The sequence below is a fragment of the Narcine bancroftii genome, chromosome 7, assembly GCF_036971445.1.
Source record: "Narcine bancroftii isolate sNarBan1 chromosome 7, sNarBan1.hap1, whole genome shotgun sequence".
Classification (NCBI taxonomy): domain Eukaryota; kingdom Metazoa; phylum Chordata; class Chondrichthyes; order Torpediniformes; family Narcinidae; genus Narcine; species Narcine bancroftii.
The window spans coordinates 70,426,571-70,446,265 of record NC_091475.1 but is presented as its reverse complement, the minus strand read 5'-3'; the positions used below and the strand labels follow the sequence as shown (position 1 = coordinate 70,446,265).

Sequence of the window (19,695 nt, the reverse complement as noted above, 5' to 3'; positions counted from 1 at the left end):
ATAAAATTATATGTGATAATTCTTCTTCTTCTTTGGCTTGGCTTCGCGGACGAAGATTTATGGAGGGGGTAAAAGTCCACGTCAGCTGCAGGCTCGTTTGTGGCTGACAAGTCCGATGCGGGACAGGCAGACACGGTTGCAGTGGCTGCAGGGGAAAATTGGTTGGTTGGGGTTGGGTGTTGGGTTTTTCCTCCTTTGCCTTTTGTCAGTGAGGTGGGCTCTGCGGTCTTCTTCAAAGGAGGTTGCTGCCCGCCAAACTGTGAGGCGCCAAGATGCACGGTTTGAGGCAGTGGTCAATGTGGCAGGCACCAAGAGATTTCTTTAGGCAGTCCTTGTACCTTTTCTTTGGTGCACCTCTGTCACGGTGGCCAGTGGAGAGCTCGCCATGTAACACGATCTTGGGAAGGCGATGGTCCTCCATTCTGGAGACGTGACCCACCCAGCGCAGCTGGATCTTCAGCAGCGTGGACTCGATGCTGTCGACCTCTGCCATCTCGAGTACTTCGACGTTAGGGATGAAAGCGCTCCAATGGATGTTGAGGATGGAGCGGAGACAACGCTGGTGGAAGCATTCTAGGAGCCTTAGGTGATGCCGGTAGAGGACCCATGATTCGGAGCCGAAGAGGAGTGTGGGTTTGACAACGGCTCTGTATACGCTTATCTTTGTGAGGTTTTTCAGTTGGTTGTTTTTCCAGACTCTTTTGTGTAGTCTTCCAAAGGCGCTATTTGCCTTGGCGAGTCTGTTGTCTATCTCATTGTCGATCCTTGCATCTGATGAAATGGTGCAGCCGAGATAGGTAAACTGGTTGACCGTTTTGAGTTTTGTGTGCTCGAATGGGATGTGGGGGGGCTGGTAGTCATGGTGGGGAGCTGGCTGATAACTATGTATTGGGTATATACTTGGAGGTCTGTGTGGTCCATCGTCTATAGAAATGTTGATATGTCAAGTTGTATATGTACAGTCAGATGATGATAAACTTGGGGCAGCAAGGTTGGCGCAGCGGTTATCACAACACTGTTACTGCACCAGCGATTGGGATCGGGGCTTGAATCCCACGCTGTCTGTGAGGAGTTGTATATTCTCCCCATGTCTGCGTGGGATTTCCCGGGTCCTCCAGTTTCCTCCCAGCATTCAAAACATACTGGGGGTGTACGTTAATTGGGTGGCACAGACTCATGGGCTGAAATGGCCTGTTTCCATGCTGTATGGCTAAATTTAAAATTAAATTTACTTTTAAATGTAAATTTAAATTGAACTTGAATTGATGCAAATAAATTGAATCGTAAGTTTTGGAAACATTCAAAGTGATTGGATTTGGCTGCTAACCAAATAAAAATAATCACTTTAAAGAGATGTGTTTAACTTGATCTATATATCTGTTCAAATGCCTTTTGAATGTTATAATTGTATGCAAGGCTTACTTACAAATACAATGATTTATCCTTTTAATGTTCTTACTCAATTTTCTCTCAATGATTTAGAACATAGGGCACTACAGCACAGTACAAGCCCTTCAGCCCTTGATGTGCCGATCCATATACTCCTTAAAAAAAGCACTAAACCATTCCTACACCATTACCCTCTATTTTTCTTCTATCCATGTTTTTTAAAGAGTCTTTTAAATGCCCCTAATGTTTTGTCTTCCACCACCATCCCTGACAAGACATTCCAGGCCCCCACAACTCTATGTAAAAAACTTACCCCTGATGTCACCCCTAAACTTCCCTCCCTTTACTTTGTACACGTGTCCTCTGGTGTTTGCTGATCCTGTCCTGGGAAAAAGGTGCTGGCTGTTCACCCTATCTCTGCCTCTCATAATCTTGTAGACCTCTATTAAGTCTCCTCTCATCCTTCTAAACTCCAAAAAAACTTGCCTCATAAGACTTGTTTTCCAATCCAGACAACATCCTGATAAATCTCCTCTCCCCCTTTCCACAGCTTCCACATCCAGAACTGAGCACAATACACTACACCTACCAAAAAGGTTTCAACTTGTGTGAGTTCTTAGACAACAGATGGATGAAGGAAAAGGTTCTTTACTTTAAAGTTGATATACACAGCACATGAGGCAGGTTATGAGACTGCAAGTCTCCATTACAGCTAACATACTGTGTGTCAGCAACCTGCTGGCAGCCAAGTCTAATCAAATGGTAAGGCATTGCTAGTTGCATTGCAACCATGATCACTTCCATTTTATCTCCTTTTCTTAAAGAAAAGTAGCTTAATTTTAACACATGTTTTCTTTGTATAACTTTTTTTAACATTAGGAACTTACATTTTCATTATTATCAACATTGTTAACATTTTTAAAACTTGTTTTGTATGTTCACATTTACATCCACTAAAACTTGAAGAGTGAATAAGATAGCACTACATTCTACAACAGGGGTCTTTATATTTGCTCTATGAGTCTCTTAGGAGGATTCGCATATTTTGACAATCTCCTAATTGATTGTCCTTGAATCTCAGTTGTTGTCTCAGACAATGTCTTTTCAGATGTGCAATCAGGTTGTTCAACAGTATCCATCTTTCCATCTACTGTGGCTGGTTCCATTTGAAGGTCTCGACAACTTCTTCGCAGAACAGCACCTTCATCTGTCTGAATGGTGTATGATCTTTGCTGGACTTCACTAAGGACAGTTTGCTCTGAGTCCATGTTTGTTTTGTCTTTTAGCTTTACTTGGTCACCAGTGTGGAGTTCCAGTAGGTTTTTTGTTCCTCTGGCAAAGTAATCCTTTTGTTTTCTTTCTGTTGTTCTTTGAATTTCCTCACTTTCTCCCTCTTTTGTTTTTAGGAGGTTCTCCTGAATAGGTTGGTTTGATCTTAGCCTAAGTCCCATAAGGAGTTGTGCTGGTGACATTCCATAATCAAGTGGCATTGTGCGGTATACTAGCATGCTCTAGTAGAAGTCCGTTCTTGTTCATCAGTCTTTTCACTGTCTGTACTGATTTTTCCATTAGACCATTGGACTATGGAAAATGAGACTTGACGAGATGTGTACAAAGTCATGCTCTTTGACCAACTGTCAGAACTTTAAATTGCAAAACTGGGGTCCTTTGTCTGTGAAGACCTCATTTGCCACGCCATGTCTGGAGAATATGGCTTTCATACCTGTTATTACATCATCTGCAGTGTTGGTGTTCTGTTTACACACCTCTGGATACAGGGAGTAATAGTCTGTGACTACAAGATAGTCCTCCCCTTGACATCCAAATAGGTCTGCACCTACCTTTTGGTAAGGTCTGTAAGGTGATGGGTGTGGGCTTAGTGTTTTTGCAGGATTGCTTACTTAATATTTCTGACATGTTGTACAGTTTGACACTTCATTTGTTATATCATTGTTGATTTTTGGCCAGTACATCACCTCTCGTGCTCTTTTCTTAAACTTTTTGTTTCCAAGATGTCCTTCATGGATCCTTTTTAGCATCTCTTTTCTCAGACTCTTTGTGCTAAGGATTTTGCTTCCTTTATAGATGATGTCTTCAACCACTGATATTTCCACCCTGCAGTTCCGGTACTCTGCAATGTCAGGTGAGCAGTCCTGCTTTATGTTAGACCATAATGGTTGTTTTTGTTGCACATATAGCATGTTTTCCTATATGCTGGATACCTTTTTGGTAGGTGTAGTGTACCGCATTGACTACATGGCTTTCGAATCTCCCTTTCATTTTGTTGACTAGCCCATGCCTCTCTTTCCACTTTGGCGCTCTTTTTGTTAAATGGTTTATATCTGTTCTTGTTCACTGCATCCACATTGCAGCTAATTTCACTGAACAGCTCTTTTGCCTACAATTTTACATTTTCTGCAGCTGTACAGGGTGCTATGGCTTTTTCCAGGTCTAGATTGTGCTCTCTTAGCAGTCTTTCCCTTAGACTATTATCTGGAATACCACGCACAAGTCTGCCTTTTATCAGCGAGTCAGTCAGTCCACCAAATTCACACATTTTGCTTCTGTTTCTCAATTCAGTCACATACTGATCAATTCTTTCTTCTGTTTTCTGTATACATGCAAAAATCTGTGTCCCTCGGACATCACGTTATGTTTAGATATGCAGTATGCCTCAAACCGTTCCATTATTTTTTCCTGTTTCATATTGTCTCCTTCACCAGCAAATCTGAAGTTATTATACATGTCCAGGGCTTCATCACCCATGACATATAAGAAAACTGACACTTCCTCTTTATTACTTTTTTTCATCAGCTCCAACTGCCAGTAAATAGAATCCAAAATGCTGTTTAAATATGTACCAATTTTCAGCCACATCACCTGTCAGCTGAAGTTTTGCTGGTGGATGCAATCCTTCCATTTTACCCTGTGTTAGATTCTCTTCACTGATCAATTGGTGACTTTAGATTTTACCTTTTAAAATATTTTCTTTTTATTTCCTTCATCCCACTTTTGATACCATGTTTCATCTTGTATGAGTTCTTAGACAACACAAGGATAAAGGAAAATGTTCTTTAAAGTTCATATAAACAGCACATGAGGTCATGAGGCTGCAAACATATAGATAACATACTGTGTGTCAGCCCTCTGCTGGCAACCAAGTCTAATCAAATGATAAAGCATTGCTAGTTGCATCGCAACCATGATCACTATCATTACAGGTCTTACCAGAGATTTGTAGAGTTGCAACATGACCTTTCTACTTTTGAACTCAGTCCTATATTAATGAAACCCAGCAGCCCATAGGCCTTCTTATCTATCCTATCAACGAGGGATGTTTGGATTTGCACCCCAAGGTCCCTCTGTTCATCCACATCCCTCTGTTCATCCACACTCTTAAGTAACCAACCATTAACCTTGTACTCAGCCTTCTAGTTTGTCCTTCTAAAATGCATCACCTCACACTTATCCAGATTGAAATCCATCTGTCACTTTTCTCCCAAACTCTAAATCCTCTTGTAAACTTTGACGACCTTCAGCTCCATCCACACTCATCCGAACTTGGTGTCATCAGCAAACTTACGCCTCGTCATCCAGCTCATTTATAAAAATCACAAAGAGCAGGGGTCCCAGAACAGATCCCTGCTGCACTCCACTAGTCGCTGACCTGCAGGCAGAATAGTTTCCTTCCACTAGTACTCTCTGCTTTCTTCCTGCAAGACAATTTTTTATCCACACAGCCAAGGTTCCACTGATCCCATGCCTCATGACTTTCTGGATGAGTCTCTCGTGCGGGTCCTTGTCAAATATAACCATATAACAATTGTGGAAATATAGTTTATATCTCAATGCTAAAGCATTTGCTTTTAAAATTTAGAGGCAGACATAATGACTGAACTCATTTTGCAAACCTCATAGAAGTTGGGGACCTTGGACATGCTGTGAGAATACAAAGTGTGCAGCCAGATAAAGATGGTTTATATAAATGTAATTAAAACTTGAGATAAGGCTAGTATACTCTCATTAAAAATGTATTCTTCGAGGCAAAGTTTGATCATAACACATTCCATTCCGCTTTTGAAAGGTAAACACTAAAAAGCCAGTTTTCTGGCCTGGGAAACTAATTTTTTTTTAATATAGAATGATGTAATATTAAGAGTGAGGGTCATTTTTACCCCTTACTCATTTGAAATTGTATAAATATAGAATGAAATCTCTGTATCTTTGGAGTGAGAGCTAAAGGCTTCAGACAGGTGTCAGAAATTGACCCCTCCTAATAAGTCTTATTCACTTCTCATATACAAATTGATAAGGGGTTAATAAACACTTTATGCTTTGAATAGATTTTTTGCTGTGTGTTATTTTGCAGTCAAATTTCATTTAAGAGGTGCAGGCTGACTTCTATGACCCTCCACACCTCTCTTATCCATATACTTATCCAACTTTTACTAAATATTAAAATCGAGCCCACATTAACCACTTTGGCTGGAAGCTCATTCCACACTCCCACCACCCTCTGAGTGAAGAAATTCCCCCTCATTATTAGTATCATCTGTATACTTACTAATCCACTTCACCACCCTATCATCCAGATCATTAATATATATGAGAAACAACAGTGGACCCAGTACTGATTCCTGAGGCACTCCACTAGTCACCGGCCTTCAATTTGACAAACAATTTTCCACCACTATTCTCTAGCATATCTCATCCAAACATTTTTTAGTCCATTTCATTACTTCAACATTAAAACCTAATGCTTGAACCTTCCTAACTAACCTCTTATGGGGAAACTTGTCAAAGGTCTTATAAAAATAGACAACCTCCACAGCAACAACCTCATCAACCTTCTTAGTAACCTCAACTATTTGTGCGCTAACCTCCCTCAAAATCTTAGGGAATGCCTTGTTAAAATCCATGTAGACCACAGCTACCACTCTTCCCTCATCAATTTCTTTAGTTACCTCCTCAAACAAATCAATGAGGCTCATGAGGCAGGACCTTCCCTTCAGAAAGCCACGGTGACTGTACTTCAAACGTGCATAGATTCTATCCCTAAGAGTCCTCTCCAATAGATTTCACTCCATAGTACCATAGAATTATAGAATGCTAAAACACAGAAAACAGGCCATTAGGCCCTTCTAGTCTGTGCAACCATCATTCCGCTTTTGACCTGCTCCCATTCTATAACCGTCCGGACCTCCTCCATCCATGTATATACTTGTATCTGGCCCAGGGGATTTATCTACCTTTATTCACTGTAAGGCAGCAAGCACCTCCTCCTCCTTAATCTCCATCTGTTCCATGACACTACTGCTTGTTTCCCTTCCTTCCTTATGCACTCTGCCATTTTCCTGAGTAAATACTGATGCAAAAAAAACCTGTTTAAAATCTCCCACATTATGTGAGGCTTCACATATAGTTGACCACTCTGATTCTCTTTTTCACTTGGTATCCTTTTACTTTTAATATACTTGTACAAACCCCATAGGTTTACCTCACAGAATCTGCAGAATTTGCCTTCTGATTTCCTTCTGAAGTATTTTCTTACATTTTCTATACTCTTCTAGTACCTCATTTGCTCCTTGTTGCCTATACCGGTTATACACCTCTCTCTTCTTAACCAGATTGCCAATATCCCTTGAAAACCAAAGTTCCTTACACCTGTTAACTTTGCCTTTAATCATGGCAGGAACATGCAAATTCTGCACTTTCAAAATTTTGCATTTGAAGGCGAAAACATTACTGAACACATTCTTGCCAGAAAACAACTTATCCCAATCCACTCAGCCTACATCCTTTCTCATTTCCACAAAATTGGCCTTTCTCCAATTTAGAATCCCAACATGAAGACCTGTCTTATCTTTTTCCATAATTAACTTGAAGCTAATGACATTATAATAACTAGACACCAAATATTTGCTTATACATTCTTCTGTCACCTGTCCTGTCTGGTTCCCTGAGAGGAGATCAAGTATTGCATCCTTTCTCATTGGTATCTCTATATATTGATTTAGAAACCTTTCCTGATCACATTTCACAAACTCCAAGCCATCCATCCCTTTTACAGTACAGGAGTCCCAATCAATATTTGGAAAGTTAAAATATCCTACTATCACAGCTTTCAGTTTCTTACACTTGTCTCTACGAATTCTCTCTGACTATTGGGTGGTCTATCAGTGTAGTCACACCTTTCCCATTCCTCAACTCCATCCATGGTCTCTGCAGATGAGCCCTTGGGGCTGTCCTATCTAAGCATAGCTGAATTATTTTCCCTGACTAGCAATGCCACTCCTCCCCCTTTCATCACTCCCACTCTATCATGTCTGAAGTAATGGAACCCCAGAACATTGAGCTGCCAGTCCTCCTGCAACCAAGTCTTACTAATGGCAATAATGCCATAATTCCAAGTGTCCATCACTGCCCTAAGATCATCATCCTTTCTAACAATTCTCCTCCCAGTGTAAACCTCCAAACATTGCATCACCTTTATTCTCCTCCTTCTCACTAACTGCTCTAACACTCTGGGACCCCTCCCCCAGTAAATCTAGTTTAAACCCACTGGGGCAAGATGAACCAACCTACCCACAAGGATATTTATCCGCTTCCAGTTCAGATGCAATCTGCCCCATCAGTACAGATCCCACCTTCCCTGGAACAGAGTCCAGTGATCTAGAAACCTGAAGCCCTCCCTAATGCACCATGTCCCCAGCCACAAGTTAAACTGCCTTATGCTCCTATTTCCAACTCTCCAGCACATGGCATGGGAAACAATCCTGAGATCACCACCCCGGATGTCCTCTTCTTCAACCTAGCGCCTAGCTCCCTGAACACCCCTTGCAGGACCTCCTCACCCTTCCTACTTTTGTCATTGGTCCCTACATTGACCATGGCATCTTGCTGATCACTCTCCCACCTTAGAATGTTGTGAATTCGATCTGAGATATCCCAGACCCTGGTCCAGGGAGGCAACCAGGATTCACAATCTCCTCCACAGAACCTCTTATCTCTATTCCTAACCACAAAATCCCCTCTCACCACAGCTTGCCTCTTTACCCCCTTCCCTTCTTAGCCAAACCACCAGAGTCTTTGCCAGAGACCCGAATGCCATGGCTTATACCCGGTAGGTCATCCCCCCTCAACAGTATACTTGTTTTTCAGGTGGATGCCCACCGGGGGGGAGCACTCTGCCTGCCTGCTCTCTCTCCCTCTCCTTATGTAACCCATCTACCCACTTCCTGTCTCCGAGGTGTAATAGTGTCTCTGTAACTCCTACCTATCTCACCTTCTGCCTCCCGAATGCTCTGAAGTTTACACAACACTTTCTCCAAAGCCTCAACACAGCTTGTCAGCTGGATGCACTTCTCACACTTGTAGTCATTAGGGAAACAATCAACTTCCCTAACAATCCACATCCTACAGGAGGAACATTGCCCTGCCCTGTGCTTCATACTGTTACAAGCTCAAAGGACCCCAAAACCCAGCAGCAATAGACATTCACCAAGACAAGTGACTTTCAAAACAAAAGTTATTTTTAATCAACTTCAAACATGAAAATAGAATCAATCTTTAACTTAACTCTATTCTTATACTATACTTTCTCTTCTTTCTTCTCTTCTTCTCTTTGGCTTGGCTTCGCGGACGAAGATTTATGGAGGGGGTAAAAAGTCCACGTCAGCTGCAGGCTCGTTTGTGGCTGACAAGTCTGATGCGGGACAGGCAGACACGATTGCAGCGGTTGCAAGGGAAAATTGGTTGGTTGGGGTTGGGTATTGGGTTTTTCCTCCTTTGCCTTTTGTCAGTGAGGTGGGCTCTGCGGTCTTCTTCAAAGGAGGTTGCTGCCCGCCAAACTGTGAGGCGCCAAGATGCACGGTTTGAGGCGTTATCAGCCCACTGGCGGTGGTCAATGTGGCAGGCACCAAGAGATTTCTTTAGGCAGTCCTTGTACCTTTTCTTTGGTGCACCTCTGTCACGGTGGCCAGTGGAGAGCTCACCATATAGCAGGATCTTGGGAAGGCGATGGTCCTCCATTCTGGAGACGTGACCCATCCAGCGCAGCTGGATCTTCAGCAGCGTGGACTCGATGCTGTCGACCTCTGCCATCTCGAGTACTTCGACGTTAGGGGTGTAAGCGCTCCAATGGATGTTGAGGATGGAGCGGAGACAACGCTGGTGGAAGCGTTCTAGGAGCCGTAGGTGGTGCCGGTAGATGACCCATGATTCGGAGCCGAACAGGAGTGTGGGTATGACAACGGCTCTGTATACGCTTATCTTTGTGAGGTTTTTCAGTTGGTTGTTTTTCCAGACTCTTTTGTGTAGTCTTCCAAAGGCGCTATTTGCCTTGGCGAGTCTGTTGTCTATCTCATTGTCGATCCTTGCATCTGATGAAATGGTGCAGCCGAGATAGGTAAACTGGTTGACCGTTTTGAGTTTTGTGTGCCCGATGGAGATGTGGGGGGGCTGGTAGTCATGGTGGGGAGCTGGCTGATGGAGGACCTCAGTTTTCTTCAGGCTGACTTCCAGGCCAAACATTTTGGCAGTTTCCGCAAAGCAGGACGTCAAGCGCTGAAGAGCTGGCTCTGAATGGGCAACTAAAGCGGCATCATCTGCAAAGAGTAGTTCACGGACTTTATACTAACCCAAATTACCCCCTTCTAATTCTAAGTGCACGTGCATGTAATGTGTGTGTGTGGATTTAAGAAAAGTTATTTGGTTCATAGTTCACTTCTCCTTCTTCCAAGTTCTCTGGTTGCAGGCAATCACCATACTGTGCACAGAATTTAACATGTATAAAGTTCAGCAGGCTTCGTTCTTGAAAGGTAAATGTTTACCACTCAGGAAGGTTCTTGTAGGGTTTGCAGAGGGAGTTAAGTTAAAGATTGATTCTATTTTCATGTTTGAAGTTGATCCAGGATTTTCATAACTGAGGTACCACCACTAATCACCTTAGGGTCTCGCTGATGAAATTTGCCCCATCAGGGTCTTCCAGATGATAACCTCTTTCTTCAAGTTACCACAGAGTTCCATTCCTTCCTCTATTTCAAGAGAAACATCAGACAGATAGCACTTCCAACCATCTACTGCTCTGGAACTTGCTTTCATCAGTTTCAAACAGTTTTTCCTGGATTTCACTTTTCAGTTACTTGTCAGTGTGTACCCACACACTGACTGACTGATGGACTGACTGAGCTGTTAACTCAACTCCCTCTCTTTTCCAACTGCCACTCCATGTGGCTCATGTCTTGCAAAACCTCCACCTTCTCCAGCAAACAACAGGAGTTATTTTTTTCTTCTCAATTTGTTATCTTAAGTAAACAATCCAGGAGTGACCTTTCTGTGCACTCTTGGAAAACCTTTGAAAAGAGCTTCCAATAGCCATTGTGTCTCCAGTTCCAAACAATGGTCATTCATTTTATGACGTCAGTTCAATTAACACCTACTTGTGAAAGTGCTTACATTCTCCAAGAAATCTTCAATATTTCTTCACTCTTTCAAATAAGATCTGTTTTGAAATGTGTGTATATATGTGACCTACTCTAAATCTTATAAATTCTCCCCAAATATTAATATTGTTATAACACCCACACTCTCCACTCTCTCTATCCCACTCTTCCTATCCTACTCTCCCTATCTGTCCCACTCTCTCTATCCCTCCCTATCTATCCCACTCTCTCACACTACCACTCTCTGCCTACTATGCTGGTAGTGTGGTTGCTTGCGGAGGTGAAAAACCTGGTCCAAATTCAGGAAAAAAACTTTTTCCATGACTCCCTAGTGGCAATCGGGCAAAGCTCCAGGAGATCACTGAAAATGGTAATGCATGACTAGCAATACTATTTCTAATGTTACATAACAATTTAGAATATCAATAGAAAGATAGATGGAAAATTGATCCTCTCTCTGCCGCTTCTCCCTCCGGATCTCACTGGCCTGGACTTCTCTAATTCCCAGGATTCTCCCTATTACCTTTTTTAAACAAAGTGACTACATTTACCATTCTCCAGTCCTCCTGCACCTCCCCTGTAGCCAAAGAGGAAAGATCACAGTTACTGCCCCAGCTATCTCCCTTCCCACAGAGCCTGGGGTATATCGCATACAGCCCCAGAGATTCATGCATCTTGATGTTTTTAAGGAGATCCAACGCTTCCACTTCCTTAATCTCCATATTGTCCAGCACACAGGCCTGTTCTATTTCGACCTAATCAAAGTCCTTTTCTCTTGTGAATACTGAAGCTAAGTATTCATTCAGGAACTCCCCAACCTCCTCCATCTCCAGGCTCATGTTGTCTCCTTTAGCGGCCCCATTTTCATCCTTCTGTTCTTCATATACACATAGAACATACTTCCTACATTCCAAGGCCTTCTCACACCCCCTTCGAGCTCTCCTAAGTCCTTTCTTAAGATCCTTCCTGGCTACCATATACTTCTCATGAGCCCTTCCTGCTTCATATATCTAACGTATGCTTTCTTCTTCCTCTTGACTTGTTGCCTGACCTGTTTCGTCAGCCATGGTTCCCTTTTCCTACCATCTTTTCCTTGTCCCAAATGGGATAAATCTGTCCTGAACAGACCTCAAGTGATCCCTTAACTTCCTCCACATGACTTCTGTGCTTTCACCCTTGAACATCTTTTTTTTTGCTATTCTCTTCTGTGGATCTCAAGCACTTGCTTCTAATTGTCAGGAAATAATTATCTAAAGCTGTATGCAGAGTGAACTGGGGAACTGGGGAACTGTTGGAGGAATAAGTGCCAAAATTAAGAGTTCAAATTACTAATTAGTGGAAAATAACAAAAGATGGAGGCAAAAATGTTTCATTTATACTCCCTTTGGGTGCAGTAATATGCATGAGTGAAACACAAAAGTCAGCAGGTGCTGTGAATGCAGTAAAAACACAGAAATTCTGGAGGGGCTCAGCAGGTCTCGCATCGTTCATTGAAGATTCTCCTAAGAGAATGAGGAAAAGACAGGCAAGTGCCTGTATTTAAAGGCTGGTGGAAGTGAAACATGGGAGGTGGGGGTAATATAGACCAACAGGCAATAGATGTGATTGGATATGATAAAAGGTCAGGAGAGAGGATATGTGAGAATTGATTGGGGTGGGGGTGAGGGGGTGGGACAGAGGGAAAAGGAAAAGTGAGAGGGACAGAGCTAGAGAAAAGGAGATATTGGGAAAGATGGGGGGGGGTTAAGGGGCAGGGGGCTAACGGAAGCCGGAGAAGTCCATGTTAATGCCATGTGACTGGAGGATGCCCAGACAGAATATGACCTGTTGTTTCTCCAATCTGTGGCCATCCATTTCAATTCCCCCCCTACCCCCATTCCCTTATCAACGTGTCTGTCTATGGTCTAATGCACAGCCAAACTGGGGTGTTTGGGATCAGGAACAGTGGCACCAGAACACCAGAGGATTGCGGACTTAGCCCCCTGTTCTACACATTTCACACCATTGACAGTGTGGATCGGTAGAAAAACCACAGCATTTATAAATTTGCTGATGTAAAACAGTAGCGGGGTGTATAAAAAGGGGCCATGAGTCAGCATTCAGGAGGGAGATAGAAAAATTGGCTGAATGATATAGTGACAACAATCTCAATATCACCAAGACCAAGGAGTTGATTGTAGACCTTACGAAAGAAAAAAAAACAGAGATTCTTGATCCAGTGGTCATTGGGGGAATCAGAGATGGAGAGATTGAGCAAATATAAATTCTTAGGAGTCACCATCTCAGAAGACCTTTCTTGGGCCCATCATACTAATGTCATTGTGAAGAAAGCACGACAGCTCCTCAACTTCCTTAGGAGTTTGCAGAGGTTTGGAAAGTCATTGGAAACTTGGCAAATTTCCACAGAGGTGTGGTGAAAAGTGTGCTGGTATGGGGACACCAATACTTCTGACTAAGAACCATAGCAAAATGTAGAGGACACAGCCCAGTACACCACAGGTAAAACTCTCCCTGCCATCAAGAACATCTACATGGAATGCTTATGTCAGAGAACAACAGCAATACACACCACCCAGCCGACACTCTGTTCTCGCTGCTGCCATTAGAAAAAAGGTATTGATGCCACAAGACTTCACACCACCAGGTTCAAAGACTCTGAATAAAACACTCAGACTCATTGAAGGACTTTTACATTCCTCATTATTTATTACTGAATATTTATTTTACCTTCATTGCACAGTCAGTTTCAAAGTCAACGCCAAAGTTTAGATTCATTGTCAGAGTACATGTATGACATCGTCTACATCCCTAGGGTTCTTTTTTCTGTGGGCCAGACAGTATTTCTACTTATTGGTAGTGCAAAACACTCTACTCAAGGAAAAAAAACTTCTACAACAGGGAGAAATGTAAACAAAAAAGAAATTTGACAAACTGCAATACAGAGAAAAAGCTTTTCTTCTTTCTTTCTTAGTTTACATTTCTCTCTTTTGTCTTCGTATCTTTTTTTTCTTGAGTGCAGATTAGTTACCAATGAATAGAAATTCTGCTGTGTCCACAGGAAAAAGAATCTCAGGATTGTATGTGCTGTCATGTATGTACTATGATAATAAATCTGAACTTTTAAAAATGATTGTAATATTTAGTAAAAAAAATGTTTAATTGTAGTCAACATATGCCTTTGATTTATCTTCAAAACAGAAGGTGTCATTATTCTATTCATTCCTGGGATTGCAAGTATATCTAACTACATTTATTGCTCATATCTTTTTCTTTGGCTTGGCTTTGCGGACGAAGATTTATGGAGGGGGTAAATCTATTCATGAACTAAATGGCCTCTTGGGCCGTCCTTAAAGATTCAACCATTTTTCTTTGGCTTGGCTTCGCGGATGAAGTTTTATGGAGGGGGTAAAAGTCCACGTCAGCTGCAGGCTCGTTGGTGACTGACAAGTCCAATGCGGGACAGGCAGGCACGGTTGCAGTAGTTGCAAGGGAAAATTGGTTGGTTGGGGTTGGGTGTTGGGTTTTTCATCCTTTGTCTTTTGTCAGTGAGGTGGGCTCTGTGGTCTTCTTCAAAGGAGGTTGCTGCCCGCCGAACTGTGAGTCGCCAAGATGCACGGTTGGAGGTGATATCAGCGCACTGGCAGTGGTCCATGTGGCAGACACCAAGAGATTTCTTTTTTTAAAAATTTTTTTATTTTTCACACCATAAATCACATTAGTCATGATACACACTTTTTCCTTTTCACACATATACAGTGACATTTTCTTCCCCCCCCCCTCCCTCCTCCCAACCCACCCCCCACCCCCCCTCCCATCCATTTAAAGTATACAATCTAGGATACATTAAACCAGTCAGACAATGTTGTCACTCAACAAAAATACACCAGAAATTCTACTGAGTCCATTCTTTTCTTTCCTTCTCCTTCCATCAACTTAGGTAATGATTGTCCCCGGTAGGTTTTCGCTATTGTATTTAATGTAAGGCTCCCATATTTGTTCGAATATTTCAATATTATTTCTTAAACTATATGTTATTTTTTCTAATGGAATACATTTATTCATTTCTATATACCATTGTTGTATTTTCAAATTATCTTCCAATTTCCAGGTTGACATAATACATTTTTTTGCTACGGCTAGAGCTATCTTAACAAATCTTTTTTGTGCATCCTCCAAATCAATTCCAAATTCTTTGTTTTTTATGTTACTTATTCTTTGGTATATTGTTTTCTGTTATTTTATTTAATATCTGATTGAGATCTTCCCAAAATTTTTCTACTTTCTCACATGTCCAGATTGCATGAATTGTTGTTCCCATTTCTTTTTTACATCGAAAACATCTATCAGATACTGTTGGGTCCCATTTATTTGACTTTTGAGGTGTAATGTATAGTCTGTGTATCCAGTTATATTGTATCATACGTAGCCTCGTATTTATTGTATTTCTCATCGTTCCAGAACATAATTTCTCCCATGTTTCCTTTTTTATCTTTATATTTAAATCTTGTTCCCATTTTTGTTTAGTTTTACCATTTGTTTCCTCATTCTCCTTTTCTTGCAGTTTAATATACATATTTGTTATAAATCTTTTGATTATCATTGTATCTGTAATCACATATTCAAGGTTACTTCCCTCTGGCAAACTCAAACTGCTTCCTAATTTATCCTTCAAGTAGGATCTCAATTGGTAATATGCCAGTGCTGTATCTTGAGTTATATTGTACTTATCTTTCATTTGTTCAAAGGATAAGAATCTATTTCCTGAAAAACAATTTTCTATTCTTTTAATCCCTTTTGTTTTCCCATTCTCTAAAGGAAAGGTTATCTATTGTAAAGGGGAGTAACTTGTTTTGCGTCCATATATTGATAATTTGTTTTATTTCTTTCTACATGAATCTTCTTCCAAATATTGAGGAGATGATATAATACTGGAGAACTTCTATGTTGTACCAATTTTTCATCCCATTTATATAATATGTGTTCAGGTATCTTTTCCCCTATTTTATCTAATTCTAATCTCGTCCAGTCTGGTTTTTCCCTTGTTTGATAAAAATCTGATAGGTATCTTAATTGTGCGGCTTTATAATAATTTTTAAAGTTTGGCAGTTGTAAGCCTCCTTGTTTATACCATTCTATTAATTTATCTAGTGATATCCTCGGTTTCCCCCCTCTCCATAAAAATTTCCTTATTATTTTCTTCAACTCCTTGAAGAATTTTTCTGTCAGTTGTATTGGCAATGCCTGAAATAAGTATAATATCCTTGGAAAAATGTTCATTTTAATACAGTTTATCCTTCCTATTAGTGTTAGTGGTAAATCTTTCCAATGCTCTAAATCGTCCTGTAATTTTTTCATTAGTGGATAATAATTGAGTTTATATAGTTGGCCGAGATTTTTGTTTATTTGTACACCTAGGTATCTTATTGCCTGCATTTGCCATCTAAATGGAGGTTCCTTCTTAAATTTTGAGAAATCCGCATTATTCATAGGCATTGCTTCACTTTTATTTACGTTTATCTTGTAACCCGACACTTCTCCATATTCCTTCAATTTCTTATATAATTCTTTTATTGATAGTTCTGGTTCTGTTAAGTACACAATAACATCATCCGCAAATAGACTGATTTTATATTCCTTGTCTTTTATTTTTATTCCTTTTATATTATTATCTATTCTTATCAATTCTGCTAGTGGTTCTATAGCTAACGCAAACAATAAAGGTGATAGTGGGCATCCCTGCCGCGTTGACCTGCTTAAGTTAAATTGCTTTGATACATTTCCATTTACTGTCACTTTCGCTAATGGTCCCTTATATAATGCTTTAATCCAATTAATATACTTCTCCGGTAAACTGAATTGTTGCAATACTTTGAACAAATAATTCCATTCTACTCTGTCGAAGGCCTTCTCTGCGTCTAAAGCAACTGCTACTGCAGGTGCTTTATTTCCTTCTACTGCATGAATTAAGTTAATAAATTTACAAATATTGTCTGTTGTGCGTCTCCCCTCTCCATTTGGGTTTGCGAATTCACTCGCAAGCGTCAGCTGATTTTGCAGTAACCGCAACTCCTCCCCACCCAGCCCCCCCCAGAAAAGATTTCACTTTTCATATGTAACAAAGGTCACTCTTTTAGTTCCCTCCTTATTCCCTCTATTCCCTTTCCTTCCCTTATTAATTCTTGTCTATACTATCTATATTTTTCTCTAAATACGGATACATTCACTTATGCACATTATACATATACACACTTATACCTCTTTACCCACATACATATAAATCGTGGTCATTTTTACTCTCATTATACGTCTTCATCCCTCAGTCTATTTTGTAATTGTTCTGCAAATTTTCGTGCTTCTTCTGGATCCGAGAATAGTCTGTTTTGTTGTCCTGGAATAAATATTTTCAATACCGCTGGATGCTTTAGTATAAATTTATACCCTTTCTTCCATAAAATCGCCTTTGCTGTATTGAACTCCTTTCTCTTCTTTAGGAGTTCAAAACTTATATCTGGATAAATGAAGATTTTTTGCCCTTTGTACTTCAGTGGCTTGTTGCCCTCTCTTACTTTTTCCATTGTCTTCTCCAGTACCTTTTCTCTTGTAGTATATCTTAGGAATTTTACTAAAATAGATCTTGGTTTTTGTTGTGGTTGTGGTTTAAAGGCCAATGCTCTATGTGCCCTTTCTATTTCCATTTCTTGCTGTAGTTCTGGACATCCTAGGATCCTAGGGATCCATCCTTTTATAAACTCTCTCATATTCTTGCCTTCTTCATCTTCCTTAAGGCCCACTATCTTTATGTTATTTCTTCTGTTATAATTTTCCATTATATCTATTTTCTGAGCTAACAGTTCTTGTGTCTCTATAACTTTTTTATTAGATTCCTCTAATTTCTTTTTTAAGTCCTCTACCTCCATTTCTACTGCTGCTTCCCGCTCTTCCATCTTGCCCAATTTTTTTCCCATTTCTGTTAAGGTCATATCTATTTTATTCATTTTCTCTTCTGTGTTGTTTATTCTTCTTCTTAAATCATTAAATTCTTGTGTTTGCCATTCTTTAAATGACTCCATGTATTCTTTAATAAGAGAAAGTATATCCTTTATCTTGCCTTTCCCTTCTTCTTCTATTTCACTGTACTCTTCCTCTTCCTCTTCTTCTTCCTCTGGGTTGGCCATCTGTTGTTTCTTTGTTGCCCTTTTCTTCTCTTCTTTCTTGTTTTCATTGTCTTCTGTGTTCTCTTCTTGCTGCAGGTGTTCTGCAGCTGTCGTTGCCGGCTGTGGAGATCGACTCCCCAGCTGGTCATCCCTCCCATCGGTGTGTTGTTTTTCATGCGCACCCCGCATGCGCGACTCCTCGCGCATGCGCGGTTGCGCACTTTTACTTGGCTCAACGAGCCATTTTTGTAGTCCACTTTCTACCGACCTGAGGGAGCGGGTTTCTCCCTCCACCGCGGGCCTCTTCAAACAGGTAAGGCCTTCTCCTTCTTCCTCCGTTGTCTTCTCTTCCTCTCTTCTTACCGTTGATTTCGATTTTTCTTTTTTTGTCGCCATCTTCTTTCCACCTTTATACTCACTTTTCTTTAACTTTTATTTCTGTGCCTTTCTATTTTCCTTTGTTTTTTCCGACTTTTCTGGAGAGGGCTGGAGTTCACCGTCTGGCCACTACTCCATCACGTGACTCCCCTCCACCAAGAGATTTCTTTAAGCAGTCCTTGTACCTCTTCTTTGGTGCACCTCTGTCTCGGTGGCCAGTGGAGAGCTCGCCATAGAACAAGATCTTGGCAAGGCGATGATCCTCTATTCTGGAGACGTGACCCACCAGTGGAGTTGGGTCTTCAGCGGCATGGATTCGATGCTTGCGGACTCTGCCAGCTCGAGTATTTCGATGTTGGTGATGAAATCATTCCAATGAATGTTGAGGATGAAGCAGAGACAGCGCTAATGGAAGCGTTCTAGGAGCCGTAGGTGATGCCAGTAGAGGACCCATGATTCGGAGCCAAACAGGAGTGTGGGTATGACAACGGCTCTGTACATGCTGATCTTTGTATGTTTCTTCAGGTGGTTGTTTTTCCAGACTCTTTTGTGTAGTCTTCCAAAGGCGCTATTTGTCTTAGCGAGTCTGTTGTCTATCTCTTTGTCGATCCTTGCATCCGATGGAATGGTGCAGCCGAGATAGGTAAACTGGTTGACTGTTTTGAGTTTTGTGTGCCTGATGGAGATGTGGGGGGGCTGGTAGTCATGGTGGGGAGCTGGCTGATGGAGGACCTCAGTTTTCTTCAGGCTGACTTCCAGGCCAAATATTTTGGCAGTTTCCGCAAAACAAGACGTCATGCGCTGGAGAGCTGGCTCTGAATGGGCAACTAAAGCGGCATCGTCTGCAAAGAGTAGAATCTTTGATCTTTGAAGGTTCAACCATAATGCTGTGGAATCACATGCGGACCAAATCACCTAAAGGGCAAAGCTTCCCTTACGATGAAACTTACTATGAAATGGAAATTTCATGATCACCCACACTGATAAGATATAACTTTGCTTGCTGCTGTGGTAATATTCAAGCTGGCGTACTTGATCATTAGTTCAACACTGAAGAAGCTTACTCAATAACCACTGTAATCTTTACCCAGTGTGTGAAGCACCTCAGATCATGAGCTGATTTACTTCTGGAATAGAGGTCCTGTCTTAAAGGTGATATTTTCCACTTCTTCTTGTTGGTCGTCTCGTTCCCAAAAGGGTATTAGATAAATATCTAGAAGCTAAGACCTACATGAACCCAAATGGTGGCTGAATACAAGTTCAACAAGAAAATCTCCAGATGCTGTGATTGTAGTTTACACAAAAATGCTGGAGAAACTCAGCAAGTTACA

The 19,695-nt window shown here is 41.1% G+C and overlaps 1 long non-coding RNA gene across 3 annotated transcripts in view; it reads right to left on the bottom strand.

Moving 5' to 3' along the window:
• Positions 1-19,695, bottom strand: part of LOC138739870 (uncharacterized) — a 129,771-nt gene that overhangs the window by 45,392 nt on the left and 64,684 nt on the right. The window lies entirely within an intron of this gene.